The 17,286-nt window shown below is 49.6% G+C and overlaps 1 long non-coding RNA gene across 1 annotated transcript; it reads left to right on the top strand.

Annotated features, from left to right (window-relative positions):
- The first annotated feature begins 400 nt into the window (after nucleotides 1-400).
- Nucleotides 401-13,883, top strand: LOC309864982. Its single transcript, XR_014311889.1, has 3 exons — nucleotides 401-575; nucleotides 9,299-9,611; nucleotides 10,737-13,883. It is a non-coding gene; the product is annotated as an uncharacterized lncRNA (long non-coding RNA).
- The last annotated feature ends 3,403 nt before the right edge of the window (nucleotides 13,884-17,286 follow it).

Here is a 17,286-nt window from a genome sequence, read left to right on the forward strand (position 1 = left end):
CGTGTCCCCGAAACGGCCCCTTTCTTCGTCCTTCGGACTCGGTGACTCGCGCGGGCTCCGGCCCGGCGGCTTCTCCGGCGGCTTCTCCGGCGGTTTGAGGCACAGAAGCCGCGCGTTCTGGGCAGAGGAGGGTCCCCGCGCAGCTTCGTTCTGCCGCCGGGAGCTTGGCCTGCGGGGTGACCCGCGCGGTCCGGGCCGCACTTCACCCCGCCTGACCCGGCCTCCGAGCTCCCTCGTCCGCGGTGGCCTGGCAGGGGCGCGCCCCGGCGGCCTCTCCCCGCTCTCGGGCAGGCAAGGCTGCTGTCCAGAGACCCCTCTGGCTTTGTGGCGTCAGTCCTCGGTCCACTGGAGACCGCAGACCGCGAGAATCCCCAGCCGCGCCGCCTTGGTCGCTCCTCTGCCCGCGCCGGGGGTGGCCGCGGACGCAGGCGGACACTGTCCCTCCCGCGTGGCCGTGGACTGACTCGGTTTCCCGGGACCACTTTATTGACCAGGACGGGTTTCTGTGCAGGGGGTGACCAGAAGGCCGGAGAGATTTAACCCGTGACGTGCTTTCAAACCAGATAATCCTGCAGGTAATTATGTTAGAAAGGGGTTTTTGTGTGTGTGTGTGTGTGTTTTTTTTTTTTTTTAAGATTTCATTTATGATTTGACGGAGAGAGAGATCACAGGCAGGCCGAGAGGCAGGGAGACAGGGGGAAGCAGGTCCGCGCTGAGCAGAGCCCGACGCGGGGCTCGATCCCAGGACCCTGAGACCATGACCCCAGCCGAGCCGAAGGCAGAGGCTTAACCCACGGAGCCCCCCAGGCGCCCTTGTTTGTTTGTTTGTTTGTTTGGTAAAATGTCCCTTCATGTCTTTGCCCATTTTATAATCACATTAATTTTTCTTCTGTTGAGTTTGAGACTTTATATATTCTAGATACTAGTCCTCTGTAGGATAGATGATCTATAAATACACTCGCATGTGCAGCTTGTCCTTTCTCCAAACCAGTCTTTCACAGCAAAAATGTTTAATTTTAATGAAATCCAATATATTGATTTTTTCCTTTTATGGATTATGTTTTTGGTGTCAAGTTTAAGAACTCTTAGTTCTAACCTCTAGAATCTAGAGGTTTTATCCTACACTTTTTTTCTTAAAATTTTACAGCTTTATGTTTTACACCCAAATACATGATCCATTTTGAATTAAATTTTGTGTGAGATGTGAAACTAGAGTAAGCATTTATGGTTTTTTTTGCATGTGGCTGTACAATTTCTCTGGAACCCTTAGTTGAAAGAGTGATTTTTACTGCATCGAATTGCTTTCACACTTTTGTTCAAAGTTGGTGGACATATTTATGTGGGTTTACTTATGGGTTTTTGGTTTTATTCCATTGACCTATATGTCTATCCCCATGCAATACTACACATTCTTGATTACTGTAGTGATACAGTAAGTTTTGGAATCAGGTAGATGAATTCCTTTCATTTTCTTCTTTTTCAAAATTGTTTTAGCTAAGTGAGTTCCTTTGTCTCTCTATAAATTTTTTAATAATCTTGTCTTTCTTTAAAAAATCTTAGGATTTGTAAGGAAGTATGTTAAAACTATCAATCTGGGAAGAACTGACATTTTTATTATTTTATTATATTTATTATTTTATTATTAGTGATACTGTGATATTGTGAGCATAGTGTATCCCCCCATTTCTTTCGATCAGCTCTGATTTCTTTCATCAGTATTTTGTAGTGTTCCACATACAAATCCTGTATGTGTTTTATTAGATTTATACAAATTTCATGTTGTTGTTGTTTTTTAAGATTTTATTTATTTATTTGACAGAGAGATCACCAGATTAGGCAGAGGCAGAGAGAGAGAGAGAAGGAAGCAGGCTCCCTGCTGAGCAGAGAGCCCGACGTGGGGCTCGATCCCAGGACCCTGAGATCATGACCTGAGCTGAAGGCAGAGGCTTAACACACTGAGCCACCCAGGCACCCCAAATTTCATGTTTTTGAGCAGTTTTACATGCCAGGTTTAAAATTTTAGTGTCCATATGTCAATTATCAAAAAAGAAATAAAATTGACTTTGATATATTTATTTTGTATACTAAACCTTGTTGAACTCACTTGTAGTCCTAGAAGCTTGTCTATTTTTATAGATTCCTTGGAATTTTCCACATAGGCAAGCATGTCATCTGCAAATAAGAACAATTTTCTTTCTTTCTTTCTTTCTTTCTTTCTTTCTTTCTTTCTTTCTTTCTTTCTTTCTTATCTGTATGCCTTCTATGTCTTTTTCTTACCTTAGTGCACTGGTATGACCTCCAGCCCTATGTTGAAGAGAGTGGTGAGATCAGATATTCTTGCCTTGTTTCCAGTCTTAGGGGAAAGCATCATTTTTTAATCATTAAGCACGATGTTCGCTGTAGGATTTTATAAATATTCTCCATCTAGTTCAGGAAGTTCCACTCTATTTCTATTTTTAAAAATTAAAAAAAATCATTTGTGAGTGTTAACTTTTGTCAAGTGCATTTTCTGTATCTACTTTTATGGTCATGTGGGTTTAGTCTGCTCATTTGTGGATTACATGATTCATTTTTAAATATTGCTCTGGCCTTGCATTTCAGGTGCGAGTAAAACATTCTTGGTTATCTTTTTTTATATGTTGTAGAAATCTGTAAGCTAATGTTTGTTAAGGAGTGTTGCATTTATTGTCATGTTATTGGTTTGTCATTCCTTTTTTGATATTCTCTTTGACTGGTTTTGGTATCAGGGTAATACTGGTTTCATTAAATCAACTGAGAAGTGTTCTTTTCTATTTCCTAGAAGAGATTGTGTAGAATTGGTGTTAATTATCCTTTAAACATTTGGTGGTATTCTTCAGTGAAACCATCTGGCCTGGAAACTGTTCTTTGGGGAGTATTAAAATTACAAACTCAGTGTCCTTAAGAGTTAAAGGGTTATTCAAATTATCAATTTTATATTGGGTGAACTGTAGTAGTTTGCATTTTTGGAGGAACTGGTCCATTTTGTCTAAATTGGTGAATTCATGTGTGTAGAGTTGCTCATACTATTCCCTTATCCTATTGGTATCTGCAGGGTTTGTAGCGATATCCCCCATTTTATTAAAGATACTGATAATTTGTGTATTCTGTCTTCTTCAGGCTTGGTAGAGGTCTGTCAATTTCATTGACTTTTCCAAAGAAACAGTTTTTCATTTCATTGGTCTTCTTTATTTTTTGTTTTCAATTTTATTGATTTATACTTGTTACTTCCTTTTGCTTACTTTGGGCTTATTTTGTTTCCTTTTTCTAGTTTCTTGAGCTGGGACCTTAGATTATTGATTTGTGACCTTTTCTATTTTTTAACCTATACATTTTGTGCTATGCAGTTCCCTCTCAACATTGCTTTAGCTGTGCCCCACAGATTTGACACGTTGTATTTTCTTTTCTGTTCAACGTATTTTAAAAAATTTTTATAAGAACTCCTTTTTGACTCATGGATTGTTTAGAACTATTTTTAGTTTCCAAGTGTTTGGCAACTTTTTGATCTTTTTATTATTGATTTCTAGTTTGATTCTACTGTAGTTGAAAAATACCTTCTTTATAATTTCATTTATTTCTTATTTTTGAGTTTGTTTTATAGCTCAGGACGTAGTTACTCTTGGTGTATATTCCATAGGCCCTTGAAGAGAATGTGTATTCTGTTAATGTTGAATAGAGTGCCCTCTAAATGTCTGTTAGATACTGTTGGTTGATTGTATTGTTAAGTTATTTTCTATTTTTGATAATTTTACGCTTGGTTGTTCTAGCTATTATTGATAAAGGGATATTAAAGTCTCTAAGTATAATTATAGATTTGTTTATTCTTCTGGGTATCAGTTTTTGCTTCACATATCTCACAGTTTTATAGTTTGGTCCATACCTATTTAGGATTGCTGTAACTTTTTGGTAGGTTGACCTTTTATCATTATATTATGTCTTTCTCAGTGTCTGGTGATTTTCTTTGCTCTGAAATCTGCTTTATATTAATATAACCATTCCTGCTTTCTTTTGATTAATGTTTGCATGATACACATATTTTCCATTCTTTTGTTTTTGACCTTTTTCTGTTATATTTGATGGTGATTCTTGTGGACAGCAAATATTTGGGTCATGGTTTTTTTTTTTAAATTGTGTTTCTTTCTTTCTTTCTTTTTTTTTTTTTAAGATTTTATTTATTTATTTGACAGGCAGAGATTACAAGTAGACAGAGAGGCAGGCGGAAAGAGGGGGAAGCAGACTCCCCGCTGAGCAGAGAGCCCAATGTGGGGCTCGATCCCAGGACTCTGAGATCATGACCTGAGCCGAAGGCAGAGGCTTTAACCCACTGAACCACCCAGACACCCCTGGGTCATGGTTTTTAATTCACCCTGCCTACCTCTGCATTTTCATTGGCGTATTTAGATCATTTACATTTAATGTAATTATTGACACATTAGTGCTGAAGTCTGTAATTTAATTTTTTCCCTTATTTTGTCTGCTTTTCATTTGTCTATTTTTTGATCTTCCTTTGGTTAACTTAGACATCTTCAAAATTCCATTTTGAATTATGTTTAGTGTTCATTAGTGCATCTCTTTGTATAGCTTTTTAAGTGGTTGTTCTTGGTATTACTTTATATATATATGTAACTTATCACATTATACTGGTGTTGTCATCTTAACAGTGCAAGTATAGAAATCTCTCCCCTTTTATATCCTTTTACTCTCCACTGTTTATAATATTTTATTTACTTATTTTAAAGTATAACATTTTAATATTTTCTTTATTTATATTTAGGACAGCATCAGAGAGTGGTATAATTTTTGCTTCAGCTGTTAAACACAATTTAGAAAACTAAAGAAGAGATGAAAGGCCTATTGTATTAACTTTGCTATATTTTTACTTAGAAAATTCCTTCTTTTATCATTTCCATTCTGTTTAGGGAACATCCATCAGCCATTATTTTATGATAGGTCTACTGAATTCTCTTAGTCTTCCTTTGTCTGAGAATGTCTTGATTTCCTCTTCATTATTTTTTTTAAGACTGTATTTATTTATTTGACAAAGATCACAAGTGGGCTGAGAGGCAGGCAGAGAGAGAGAGGAGGAAGCAAGCCTGCTGAGCAGAGAGTCTGACATGGGACTCGATCCCAGGACCCTGAGATCATGACCTGAGCAAAGGCAGAGGCTTAACCCACTGAGCCACTCAGGTGCCCTCCTCTTAATTCTTGAAGGACATTTTCACTGGATATAAGATTCTGAATCAGCAGTTCGTTCTTTCAGCATTTGTAAAATATCATGTCACTTCCTTCTGGCCTTTATGATTTCGGATGAGAAATATATGGTTATTCCATGTATTGTTCTTCCCTTAAGGGCAGAATGACATTTTCTCTCTGGCTGTTTTCAGGATTTTATTCTTTGTCTTTAGTTTTCATAATTTTAATTATGATCTGACTTGGTTCGGGTGTTTTGGATTTATCCTGTTTGGGTTTGCTCAACTTAGGAATCTGTAGGTTTACGTTTCTTTCCAAATTTGAGAAGTTTTCAGCTACTTCTTTTTTTTTTAATCTCTTTTTCCTCTCCATCCTCTTTCTCCACTTTTTTCCAGGATTCTAGACCGTCAGGCCATCCTCTCTTTGTTCATGATTTGTCTACTCTGAGAGGCATGAGACAGCAGAGAGGCTACTCTTACCAAACTGCCATTCTGTGAGGGTGTGCTTAGACCTGCCTGCTGCCTTCTGTGCATCTCAATACTGGACTGGAATGGGTCCAAATCTCTAACACAGGTGCTTGGAGTTTTTTCCATCTGAAGAGATTCTGTGACTATGATGACAAATACCATTTTTGATATGGCTGGATGACTAAATCAAAGTCCCTGCATTGGGTTTGAACTTATGACCCCGAGATCAAGACCTGAGCTGAGACCAAGGGTTGGACACTTAACTGATTGAGCCACCGCAGTGCCCCATGACTTAATGATTGTATTGCTAAGTCATGTAGAGGTCATTCAGTAACTTAAACATAGGTTCATATACATCAAAGGCATGCAAGGAACAGATTCATTGTGTGGCTCTATGTTAACCCCAACGCCATCTCACCAGTGCCTTCGTGTCTGGGACAAATGTCTGCTCTGGACTCATCTAGGTCACTGGGCTCTGTGATGGTGATGCTCGTCCCCACAGACTAGTTCACAGTCCGTAATGGCCGCTTACATCCCCACTCACATTAACATCTTGGAGACCGCAAGATCTGTAACTGCTGACTCCAGATGAAGGCACACAGCCTCCTGGAGCCCTGGTTCTACAGCTCAGCTACTCTGTCCCTCACGCTGACACACAAATTGGTCGAGTGCCTGCCAGCATACAGCTGCTCCGGAACAGTGTCTGGGGTTTTTGGTTAGAAAACATCTGAAGTTGGTGTCAGTGGAAAAGGCTCCACCTTCATTCACACTCTCACGGTTTGATGGAAACCCTTCCCTGTGTCCCCAGGATTAAACACGCAGAGTCTTGCTCCTTAATTAATCCATGCCCTTAGGTGTTCCTTACTGGCCCCCCTTTGAGTCGTGGGCTCATGTGTTTAGAACAAGTGAGGACATCAGAGAGGAAGCTGGTTCTCTTGCGTGGGAACACGGGGAAGCAAGGGAAGGTGGCTCTGCATGTAGGTTTGCAGCATTGCTGAGAGGGTACTTTCCATGCGAGAAGGACTTCTAAAGAAGTCTTGAAGTAGCTTTTTTTTTTCTCTTTGCCTACAATAAAAAGGCAAGTTTGAAATGTTTTTGGTGAAATCTCATAGGGCTTGTGAGCCATTTTTGTAGGTTGATTTTATATCTTTCTCTCTTTTTAAAAATAAAAGCAACAAGCAATTGATCTGTGTTCACGGTGTGCTCAGGAAAGCTGAGTGCTGGAGGGGCCAGTAGGATTGCTTCTGTCTCCAGAGGATGCTGTCTGTTTGTGGAGACACAGAGACACCCAGGTCATGTGTGCTGTGCACATAAGAGGACTCAGCCTCGATTCTGACTCCAAATGGGAAGGGGATTCTGCAGAACTCCATCCGTAATTTTCAAGTTCAAATGAGAAAGAATGGTGTTAGAGTGGATCTTTTTAATTATGGCTTCCTATAGTCTTTATTCCCAACTCCGAGTCAACACTGACAGCTCGCCTTCGGAGCACGCGCTTTCTGCCGTCTCTCTGCTCCTCAGGGCTCTCTCAGCGGCGGCCGCGCTACTTCTGGCACCAGTCTCCCCTGGGCCAGCACCAGGCAGAGGCCAAGATCTGGGCAGGAAAGAGAGAGAGTCATGCAGAAGTGCTAGACCGCTAGGATGGGCAGGCAGGGCTATGGGCTCGAGGGAAGCCCATGAGATGCTTGGAGTCAGCTTTCAAGAAAAGCAGGGGCTGGGTGTTGAAGAAGACCAGGACTGGGGCTTGTGCGTAGGAGGACTGTGCCCGCAGGTGTGCAGCGTGTGGCAAGGACCGAGTGCAACCTGGGGATGGATTCCGAGCGGGCAGCAGATGTCTGACGTGGCATCGATGATCCCCGAGCTTTCACCAAAAATCAGTTTCTCACTGAGACTCGGCGCCCGCACGGCATTGTTCTTACCCCGTGTGGCTGAGCCTCTCTCTGAAAATTGTAATTATCTGACATTTTACCTGCAGGGTTTCTTTGTCCGGGGGAGGGTCCCATTATAACTAATTCCAAAACACTTTTTCTCAAACCTGGCCATGGTCTATGCTGACGGCTCGGTATCATCGGCTAGATCCATGTGGCGTCGAGTGAGCGAGCGCGGGTGTGAAGGCTCGGGCAGGCCGGCAGTTCCATGTGGCCTCCCGGAGCCCTCGGGTGCCCTGGGCTCCACTCCCGACACAGACAGCCCTGGAAGCCCTTCATCTAGCCTGAGCCCAGTGACTCACAAATTGGTCGAGTGCCTGCCAGCATACAGGCAGTATGTGTGTGCTGCCACCGGGGCACAACACTGCACCTCCAGGGTGGGTCTCCCACCTTGCTGTCTGCTTCCTGCTCAGGGGCCCTGCCAGAGTGAAGTCCTGCTGGCAGAGAAGCCCCTTGTATGGCCTGACCCGCTCCCTGGGGTTCAGACCCATTCCTGTCCTCCCCGGCACGGCCAGGGGTCCTGCCTGCCTGGAGGCAGCAGTCTGCGGGACAGCACAGCCTGAGCCTGTTAGCTGTCCTCCGAGATGCGGCTGGCCCCTCCGAGCCTGGATCTGCCTTGCCCCGATCACTGTTCCAGAAGAAAACCACCGATCATCTGAAACAAGGCTGCACGGCTTCCTGGAAGAGCTCAGGGGAGCTGCTCTGATGCGGCATGGTCTCTGAGCAGAGCAAACGTGTGATCTGACCCAGAGTACCAGGAAGCCTGGGGTCAAGAGTCGGCAGGACCTGGGCCCCGGAGGGGGGCGGGGGGGATGAGCAGACCTTCAGAAGTGCAGCTTCCGAGGGCGAGTTGTCACTGACCCACTGGGATGGGGTTTGAGCTGTTTGACGGAGATTTTGTTTACAGTGTCAGACCAAGGCCAAAGAATACTTGATTATTTCCTTGCTAGACTCTGGAGAGCTGGAGAGCTGATTTAGTCTCACTGTGCACACAGAAGACCAGCGTCCCCGGGGCCAGAGAGGCACTGAGGGTGGTGCCTCGGCCCTTGTCTCTCCAGGACTGGGGCTTGGAGGTGAGGCTCACTGTAGGCGCCGGGCTTTCAGACCACCCTGGGTAAAAGCTCATCCACCACTGCTTTCAGCCTGTGGAACCCTGGACAAGCTGCCTAATCTCTTCAAGTCTCAGATTCTTCGCTGATAAATAGGCTCTCAGTAACATCTGTGTTAAGAGGTGGCACATTTATCTGGAGTACATTAGGAAGTCAGCAAATCATGGCCAAGGTTGAAGCCTTTCAATGCCTAGGAAGTGCAGGGCTGGAGCCTGCACTTTGTTGTGGGAAGACCATTGTGTCTCTGGTAGAGCTTGGGGTCTCCCAAGTCGATGTGTGGGGACTTGGCTGGAGCACAGACCCCAAAGGCCGGTAAGGCAGGGGCTCAAGTAAGGGGAAGGGAGAGGAGCCACCGGGCAGCAACCTGCAGAGGCCAAGAGGGCTGTGGACAAGCAGGTAGGAAGCGAGGCCTGGGAGCCTCTGAGACACCAGGACACGAGCCTGGGGAGGGACAGGGAGAGCCTGCACCCTGCTGAGCACGGGGAGGGGCCCTGGTGGCCTGGGCAGAGATTTGTGTGGGGAAACTGGCATGCCCTGGACTTGTTCTTAAGCAGAAATGATGGAACTACATTTCCCTGCTGTCTTCCAGGCTAGCACCTGCCAATTCATCTAAAATCAACCATCGTGAATTTGGGGAACTCTGGTGCAGGCTCTCACCAAGGCATGGGGTGAACTGAGCTGTTCCAGGACCAGTCACTTGGAGCCGGTCAGAGTCCTGCTACGAAGGTGGTCGAACCATGACTGCTCTCCTGTTTTCCGCTGCCCCTCTGCTGGGACACGCAGAGGGGCAACGGTCTCCTCCCCAGCAGGATCCCTGCTCCTGGTTCTGCGTGCCCAGAGCGCTTCCTGCCTCCGAGCCAGAGTCCCGATGGCCACACCTGCTCCTGTCACAGTCAGCAACGGTACCTGCCGGGACACGGCGCGCTGGCACACATGCGGGGATCGAGTGGGAGCTGGACGTGAGCTTTTGCGCGCGGAGGCTGGGGACGTGGCCAGAGTTCCGGCTTGCTCCCAGGGCTGAGGCAGCCGGGCTGGGGGGGAGTCAGGGCGTTTCTCTAGGGCGATGTCTCGCTGTCGCCCGTGTGGGCTCCTATGGGGGTCGTTGCAGGTTGAGAGGAGCTCGGATCACATGCGGCCCAGGCCCCCAGCGCCCTTTGTAAGTGCAGCGGCTGCCTGAAGTTGCCTGCCGGGTCGCCCTCCCTCTCCCGCGCGGTGGAGCAGGCTGGGCGCGTTGCCCCATAGCCGTAGCCCAGGAGAGATTTTCCAGGAGGCCGGCAGCTTACCGGATAATGCCTGGCCTCTCACATTCGGGCCTGCGGTTGGGGTTCAGCTCGAGGTCCTGAGGGAACAGCATTGCCGGTCGCAGCCCCGGCAGGCCCGGGAAAATCTCGCCCTCCACCGGGGAAGTCCTCCTGCCCGGGAAGTCCTTGCCCCGTGCAGGCGGCCCTGAGCAGCCCTGCAGTGTGAGCTCCACTCTGCGTCTCTGCCTGGCGAACGCCCGGAGGACTGCAGAGCCAGGGCTCCTGGGCCCACAGCGCAGGGGGCCTCCCAGCTGCGGGACTCGGGTTCTCCCACGCGCCTGGCTATGCCGCGTGGGGCCGCGCGTGTAGACACACACGTGTTTGCGTGGGGGAGGGGAGGAGTGGTGCGGTCCCTGCCAGACGCCCTGCTCGGCTCTGCCTGTGGCTACAGGTGACTCTCAGGAGCGGCACTCGTGTGTGTGAGTGCCAGACTGCCGCGGGGCTTCCACCGCCACAGGGCGCCTCTGTCCCCCACTACGGTGGCGGCGGCGGCATCTCCTTGTGGAAGCTGGGCCTGCACTTGTGAGCGGCCACAGCCACACTTCTAGTGACGGTTTCTGCCAGGGAGGCTCTCCCCCTGCATCACTCAAGGGAGGGGAGAGGGGTCAGCGAGACTCTGCCTCAGGCTCCCCTGGGGCCACTGATGGCTGGGAGGCAACTGACAGTGCAGGGGCCTCCTCCGGTCCCGGGACTATGGCCGAGGCCGACACAAGGCCTCATCAGCAGACCCCAGATGTCTCCACCTGATAACACGGCCGGGGCCAAGCAGCCAAAGCTGTTTTGGGCTTTGAAGGCAGGATGTATTCAGGCTAGCAGGCAGGGACTCTCATAAATACGGCGTGGGTGAGCAGGGAGAGGACGGGCATCTACAACGAGGAGGCACAGGTGGGTGGAACACGGGGCGGGCGAGGGAAGCGTGGCAGGACCCGGCCCGCGGGGAGGCCAAGGCGGCTGACAGAGGGCTGAGGTCCCTGAGAAGCCGTGAAGGGAGCCGCGAGGCACACGTCGTGGGTGGGGAGAGCCCCTCGGCACATCGCTGGGGCTATGGGCCCAAGTTAAAGGCTACACGGCTGCTGCCTGTGCTCCCCTCATCTCCACCGGTTGCCTTGAAGATGGGTTTCACTGACACCCCGAGAAGGGAAGTCAACCACCGCTGGCTCCGCACGTCCCAGGAAGACCGCGCAGACAGCACCTGCGCCCAGGCCAGAGACAACACCGTCCGTGTGAACCGAGACGGCATTTTACTGTGGGAGGGTGTGAAGTGCCACCGGGCCGCCGTGGGCCGCGCCCACGTGAGGACCTTCACCATGAAGGTTTGAAATTAGGGTCCTTATGTGTTGATCCTAATATAAAAGTCACATACGGGGCCTCTATCTATCCACTGTGCCCCCACTTACTCGCGAACACTGACTGTACGCAAGGGCCGCGTGGAGGGACGTGACGATGAATCACGTCCCGTCCTTGAGCCCAGGCTGCTCACGGCTGAGGAGGTAAGACACAGACCGCAGAAAGTGTAGGGAGAAGGGTCCAGAGAACAGGGTGGGACTTGGGGATGCGCATGTCCTCACCGTCCAGATCAGGGGGTTCACAGGCGAAGTGCACGTTTGCCCTCCTGGAAACATGCTTGTCGGGGGAGGCCTTTCTCTGCGGCATCCAGTCAGAGAGCCAGACACTGCAGGCAGATGCCAAGGACCTGTCTTCAAATATTCCACTTGGAAGGGAGGAGTCAAGTAAAGCCCCCACCCTCTTACAATCCTCCCATTCCCATGACGAAGCCTGTATCCACCAAGTCCTAGAGGAGACCAGGGCCATTGGTTCACTACCTCCTTGTAGATATTTTGAAGGAACAAAATCATGATGATTTGCTATAAATGGCAAGTGGCAAACCCTTTTCATGTGGAGACCCAGAAAGAAGTTCTCCCCTTGTCCCTACTCCCCAAACTGTGTAGGGCTAGTTTGGGTTCCTGGACTTGGAGTTCTGAGCAGGTCAGTTTATGTTCCACATGCATTGGCAAGTCCACTCCAATGGTCCAGATGTGTCATGGGATGCTGTTGTCTCTTGTGAAAAGTCGATGCAAGGGCATGGTGTGGCCCATCTCCATGGTGAGCACTGCTACTTACTGCATCCTGGAGAGACCACCGTGCTCAGAAGACCACACACGTGGTCTGAAACCAATGTGAGAGTTGGCAGTCAGCTCTTGGACTCCTGGTTCAGAGCATCCCCAAGTTGTTCTCGTCTTTCCAGAAACTTGGGTTGCTGCTGCCATTTCCTCAAGGACAGGAGAACGGCTCATAGAGCTCTGGGGGCAGATGGGGTTGTTAGTTAGTGGTCCCAAACTTCTTGGAGTCAGAGCATCAGTAGGATAGTAAGAGGAACAAAGCGGAAGTGTCGACATGGCAAGAGAAGTCTTCTAGCCTGGGAGAAGAACATTAGGTCCCACTGATCCTAGTGGCTGTGACTAAGAAGATGTTTAACAAGACTCTTCAGCCTTTACTGAGGCATCATCTGATTGCAATTCAACACCAGTGGATTGGTATTTCTGGGAGCAGAGAATTACTGGTGTAATTTGTTTTATGCAAAAGAGAGTTCAGAGAGGGGTGTTAGAAATGCAACATTTTCTAGAAAATCCTCAATTCTGCCAACACTCACTAAGCACCTGTTGTGTTGTAGTGCAATGCAAAATACTGGAGATACTGAGCTGACCACGTCTGGGCAGTGAGTATGAGGACAGAAGCATGTGTGATTAAGTGTGATTTCAGCATAGTGTCCCACTGAGGGTGGGGAAGAGGTGTGAACTCAGTCTGCAGGGAGAGAGGAAAACAAATCAGCAAAGGCTTCCTGGAGGAGGTGTTCAGATGACTGATTGATGTCTCTTAAAAATGTGATACATGTATTCTCCCTTATTTGCCACAAACTGATAATAATAATATTTCCTAAACTTCTGAAAACACACAGCTACACCGTAAACATCCCTTATTTACTTCATGAGTATTGGAGAAAAAGTTATTAATTATTTAACTTTTATTGATTAATATATGGAGACAAAGACCTAAAAAAGGCAAGTAACTTGCCCATTGTCTCAGCTGCAGTAAGTTCTGGAAAGAGGATTAAGTCTCTTCCTGTTCGCCACACGCTCTAGTTTTTGGTTTTCCTCTGCCACAAACAAAGACAAAAAAGCACAAAATGCAAAAGTTACTCAGAGTCACGAAAACTCCCCATCTTTCAGGGAGGTGGTGGCAGATCTCATCCCTAGTCCTGGAATCCGCAGCCTTTCATGCGGCTCCAGCAGGTGGTCTCTGCAGCGGTGGCTCTGCTGTCTGGCTCTGGTTGTTCTCTGCATTTACTGCGCACCAAACCTGCCTCGCTTCCCCACGTAAAGGAGCCCAGCGGCACAATGGAGCCTGCTGCCCTGGCTGGAAAGTGCTGGAGGGAGTGTGGCTTTGGGGGCTGTCACTCTGGTCTTGGCCTTTTCTTTCTTTTCCCGTTCTCTGGAAACCAAGTGGGAAATCGAAGTGAGGGAGGCGTTCCTGGCCTGTTGAAGTGGTATATGTTCGTCTGTGTTGGACAGAGACAGCCCCCAGGGAAAGGTTCTCGTGTCCTTGTAAATAGAGGGTAATAGGAGGAGTTGCACCATCTAAAATCTTTCCTAATCTTGGGTAGCTGCTCATGAATAAAAGTGCTAGTAGTGAGAAGAGTGTCCTATGGTTTCCAAAAGGGTGCCATAGTTTATTGTGTGTCACTTATACGAATTATAACTCAGAAATGTAGCTGGGACCAGGAACATGACATAATACCAATACTTGGGATTTTAATTATATCTTTCATCTAATAATTAAAACATTAACATTCATTTGTTTTTGTCACATGCTCTGAGATAAATGTCATCATCCCCATTGTCACCATCATCACCATCACCAAACCATCACCACCATCACTGTCACCATCACCATCATCATCACTGTCACCATCACCATCATCATCACTGTCATCATCACCACCATCACCATCACCAAACCATCACCTCCATCACCATCACCTCCGTCACAATAGTCATCACTGTCATCACCACCACCACCAACATCACTGTCACCGTCATCACCACCATCATCATCACTGTCATCATCACCATCATCATCACTGTCATCATCATCACCATCACCATCACCAAACCATCACCTCCATCACCACCATCACCCGGCCAAACCTCTGGTGGTGGGCCCAGACTCAGCAGTTGCAAGGAGGGGCTGGACCCCAAGAGGAGGAGCCAGCGGGACCTCTCCTCCTGCTCATTTCTGCCTCTGACCCAGCGACCCTCAGGGTCACAGCAGCAGCTCCCAGTCTGCCCGCAGAGCTCATGCACACTCCCCTTTGTCTGCTCTCACAACCTGAGTTGGCTGACCCAATGTTCGAGACCGGGGAAGGGTTCCTCTAGAACCCTCTGTGTGGTGAGGGCATGAGGCTATCTCCTCTCAGTGGGTGTCGGCATCTTGTGCCGAATCGTCGGTAAGCCCCAGGCCTGAATCTTTCTGTCTTCCCCAGTGATGAGGAAGAAGTCCCCAGGAGGTCTCCCCCGTGGCTGAGAAAGGGGTCAGCACGACTGTGGAACAGAGGGCCTGTGCCACCTGCCCATGTGCCTTCCTGCCCTCCCGGCTCCGGACGGGGGGTTCCTGCACGCCGCCCCCTCTCCGCTGGGCTGGGAGAACCCCCAGGGAAGGGCTGCTGACCTGGCCCGGCAAGCCGGTTCTCGCCTTCGGTGCTTTCAGGCTTTGGCTTCATGGCAGCCCGAGAGCATGACCGACCCTGCCAGCATGGTCGGGCTGCCACGGTCGGGCGGGATGGTGCTGGCATCCCGGCGGCTGAGGGGCTGTGGACCTGGCCAGGCTTAGCTCTGCCTGCTCCACCCCAGCCTCCTCCCCTCCACACGTCTCAGTCTCAGATAAATGCCTTACGCTCCAAGGCCGGCTCAGGGTCGGCGTCTGGAGACCCCGGCCTGCAGGACGTCAGGGCAGGACCTGGGCCGGCGGGGAGCTGTGGCATCGCTCACAAATGCTTAGCATTTTACTGCGGAGTCTGCTCCGACCCAGGTTCCTGCGTTTCCAAACGAGCAGGGCCAGCAGGTGACCTTGTCCAGAGCCCCTCTGCGCCCCACGCATGCTGAGCCCCGTGTTCAGTGTGTGCTCAGGGGGGCTCTCCGCCGCCTGTTTTGTGGGGCACCAGGCTCTGCGCGGTGGGTTCGTTCGCGGATCTGGCAAGTTATGCAAAGTGCTCTCATGGTCACTCACAGCTTCTCTGGTGGCCTCTCCGTCTCTGAGGGGAGTGTGTGTCTCTCCCCGCCGCAGCCAGTGAGGGGACTGTCAGGGGCCTCTGGTGACTAATTAGGTTCTGCGGATGCGCTGCGGTCCTACATTCCGACAGGTTTATGATCTCCTCTCGTCTCTTTGTCCGTCTTCCAGAAATGTCCCTTCGGTAGGGTTAGTGCTTCTCGCCTTCAAGTCCGTTTGCCTGGAGTCAGTATCCTGCTTCCATTTTCGTGATCTTCTCCCTCCGCGGATGTCCCCCTTCTTTTATTTTCAGTTTTTCTCTTTTGTTTAAAGTTTGTTTCTTATAAAAAGCACGTGAGGTGACCTTTGACCGACATGGGTCTGGACTGTGGGGTCTGTCTGGAACAGGCTTTTTCGGCATGTCGGGCCCGGGGCTGTCCGCGTGTTCTCTCTGGCCACAAGCTTTTCCGTTCTCCGGCAGCTCTGCCGTGAGAACACGGTCCGCAGCGCGTGCGACACACAACGCGCGTCTGTCAGTCAGCTGCTCTGTCGGGGGACGGCTCCCGGGGGACAACAGGCTCTGAGTGGCTCGGTCTGGGGGGTCAAAAGTGACAGGCAGGCGCCCCCAACCCCCTGTTGTTCAAGGGTCCTTTGTACCGGGACTGATTTTTATTCTTTATAATGAAGAGAGTCCCTTAATGGGTTGATGGGTTTGCAGTTTTGTGCATTCTGGAACTCAGTTCTGCCTTCTTAGCCCACAGCTTCCACCACAATGTGTTTCACGTTTCCTTCTACTGCCACCCCCCCTTTTTTTGTAAATTGATCGTTTCCTTTTTAATGTTTTTTCTATGGGTTTTGAAGTCACACAGTATATTTCTATTTCTTTAGTTTTTATTTTTATAGTATTAGGACAAATACATAAATTGATTTCTTTCTACAACTGTCTGGTCCGGTGATTCACGTGAGAAGAACGTCCCTTACTCCGAGTTTGCCTGGAAGTTCCTTTCTCTGAACCTTCCCCGGGTGACGGCGTGGCTGGACCCAGCACTCTCGGTTCCACACGCCTTTGAGCACTTTGAGCCTATGAGGCCCTTTCCTTCCGGCATCCAGGGTGGCTGACAGTAATCTGGGCTTCTCTTCTTTTAGAAAACTCTTTTTCTTTCTTGCGGTTGTGAGGATTTCCCCTCTGTTGAGGTTCTTCTGTGCCCGTGGGGTGGGCCTCGCTGACCTGCGCTGCTCAGCATCCGAGAGGCCCCGAGGGCGAGCGTGTTTTCGTTGGGGGAAACCCTGAGGAACTGCTTTTGCACGTAACGACTTCACATCATTTCCCTTCGAGAGCCCGAGTGAGCACGTGTGTCTCATGTCCCTTCGCGTGTCTGAGGTCTACGCGGTCCCTCAGTCTGTCCGACAGCACGTTTACTCACTGCTGCTGTTTCCGATCTAAAACTCCAAATGTAAGTGAATCTCGCAATCCCAACACGTCTGCTCTTAATTTCCAGTATCTCCACTTGGTTCTTTTCCGTCGCCGCCCCCTGTGACTCGCGTGTGCCGTGTGCTCCCGGCCCGGCTCAGAGATGTCGCCGGAGGCTTAGGGCGGAGCTCCGCGCTTACAGGCCGCGTGCCCCGCGGCCCCCTTACGGAGCAGCCAAATGCTCTCCAGGAGACCGTCCCTTCAGACTACACTCCTGTGCAGAGTCTGCTCGGCGACAGCGGTGAAGACCTTTTCCAGGACTTGGTTTCCAGGTGGGTCCGTGCGGGAGACGGCTGTGATGCTGGTTTCCAGGTGTGAGCCCCCGCCTTTCTCCGGCCCGGTTACTGTCCCGTCTGCTGGGTGAGAGCGGCTCTCTGCAGAGGCTGGGCAGGCTGGCTCCTCCTGCGGGGTTCCCTCAGGCACCCCCACCCCGCACTCCCCGCTTCTGCGTGGCTGTCCCCGAGTCTTCAGTGCGAGCTCCTGGGTCTCGTCCTGCCCCTCACCTCTGTGGAGGCCAGGCCTCTCGTCTATTATGTCTTTTCC

This window comes from Mustela nivalis (genome assembly GCF_964662115.1).
Source record: "Mustela nivalis genome assembly, chromosome: 5".
Taxonomy (NCBI): Eukaryota; Metazoa; Chordata; class Mammalia; order Carnivora; family Mustelidae; genus Mustela; species Mustela nivalis.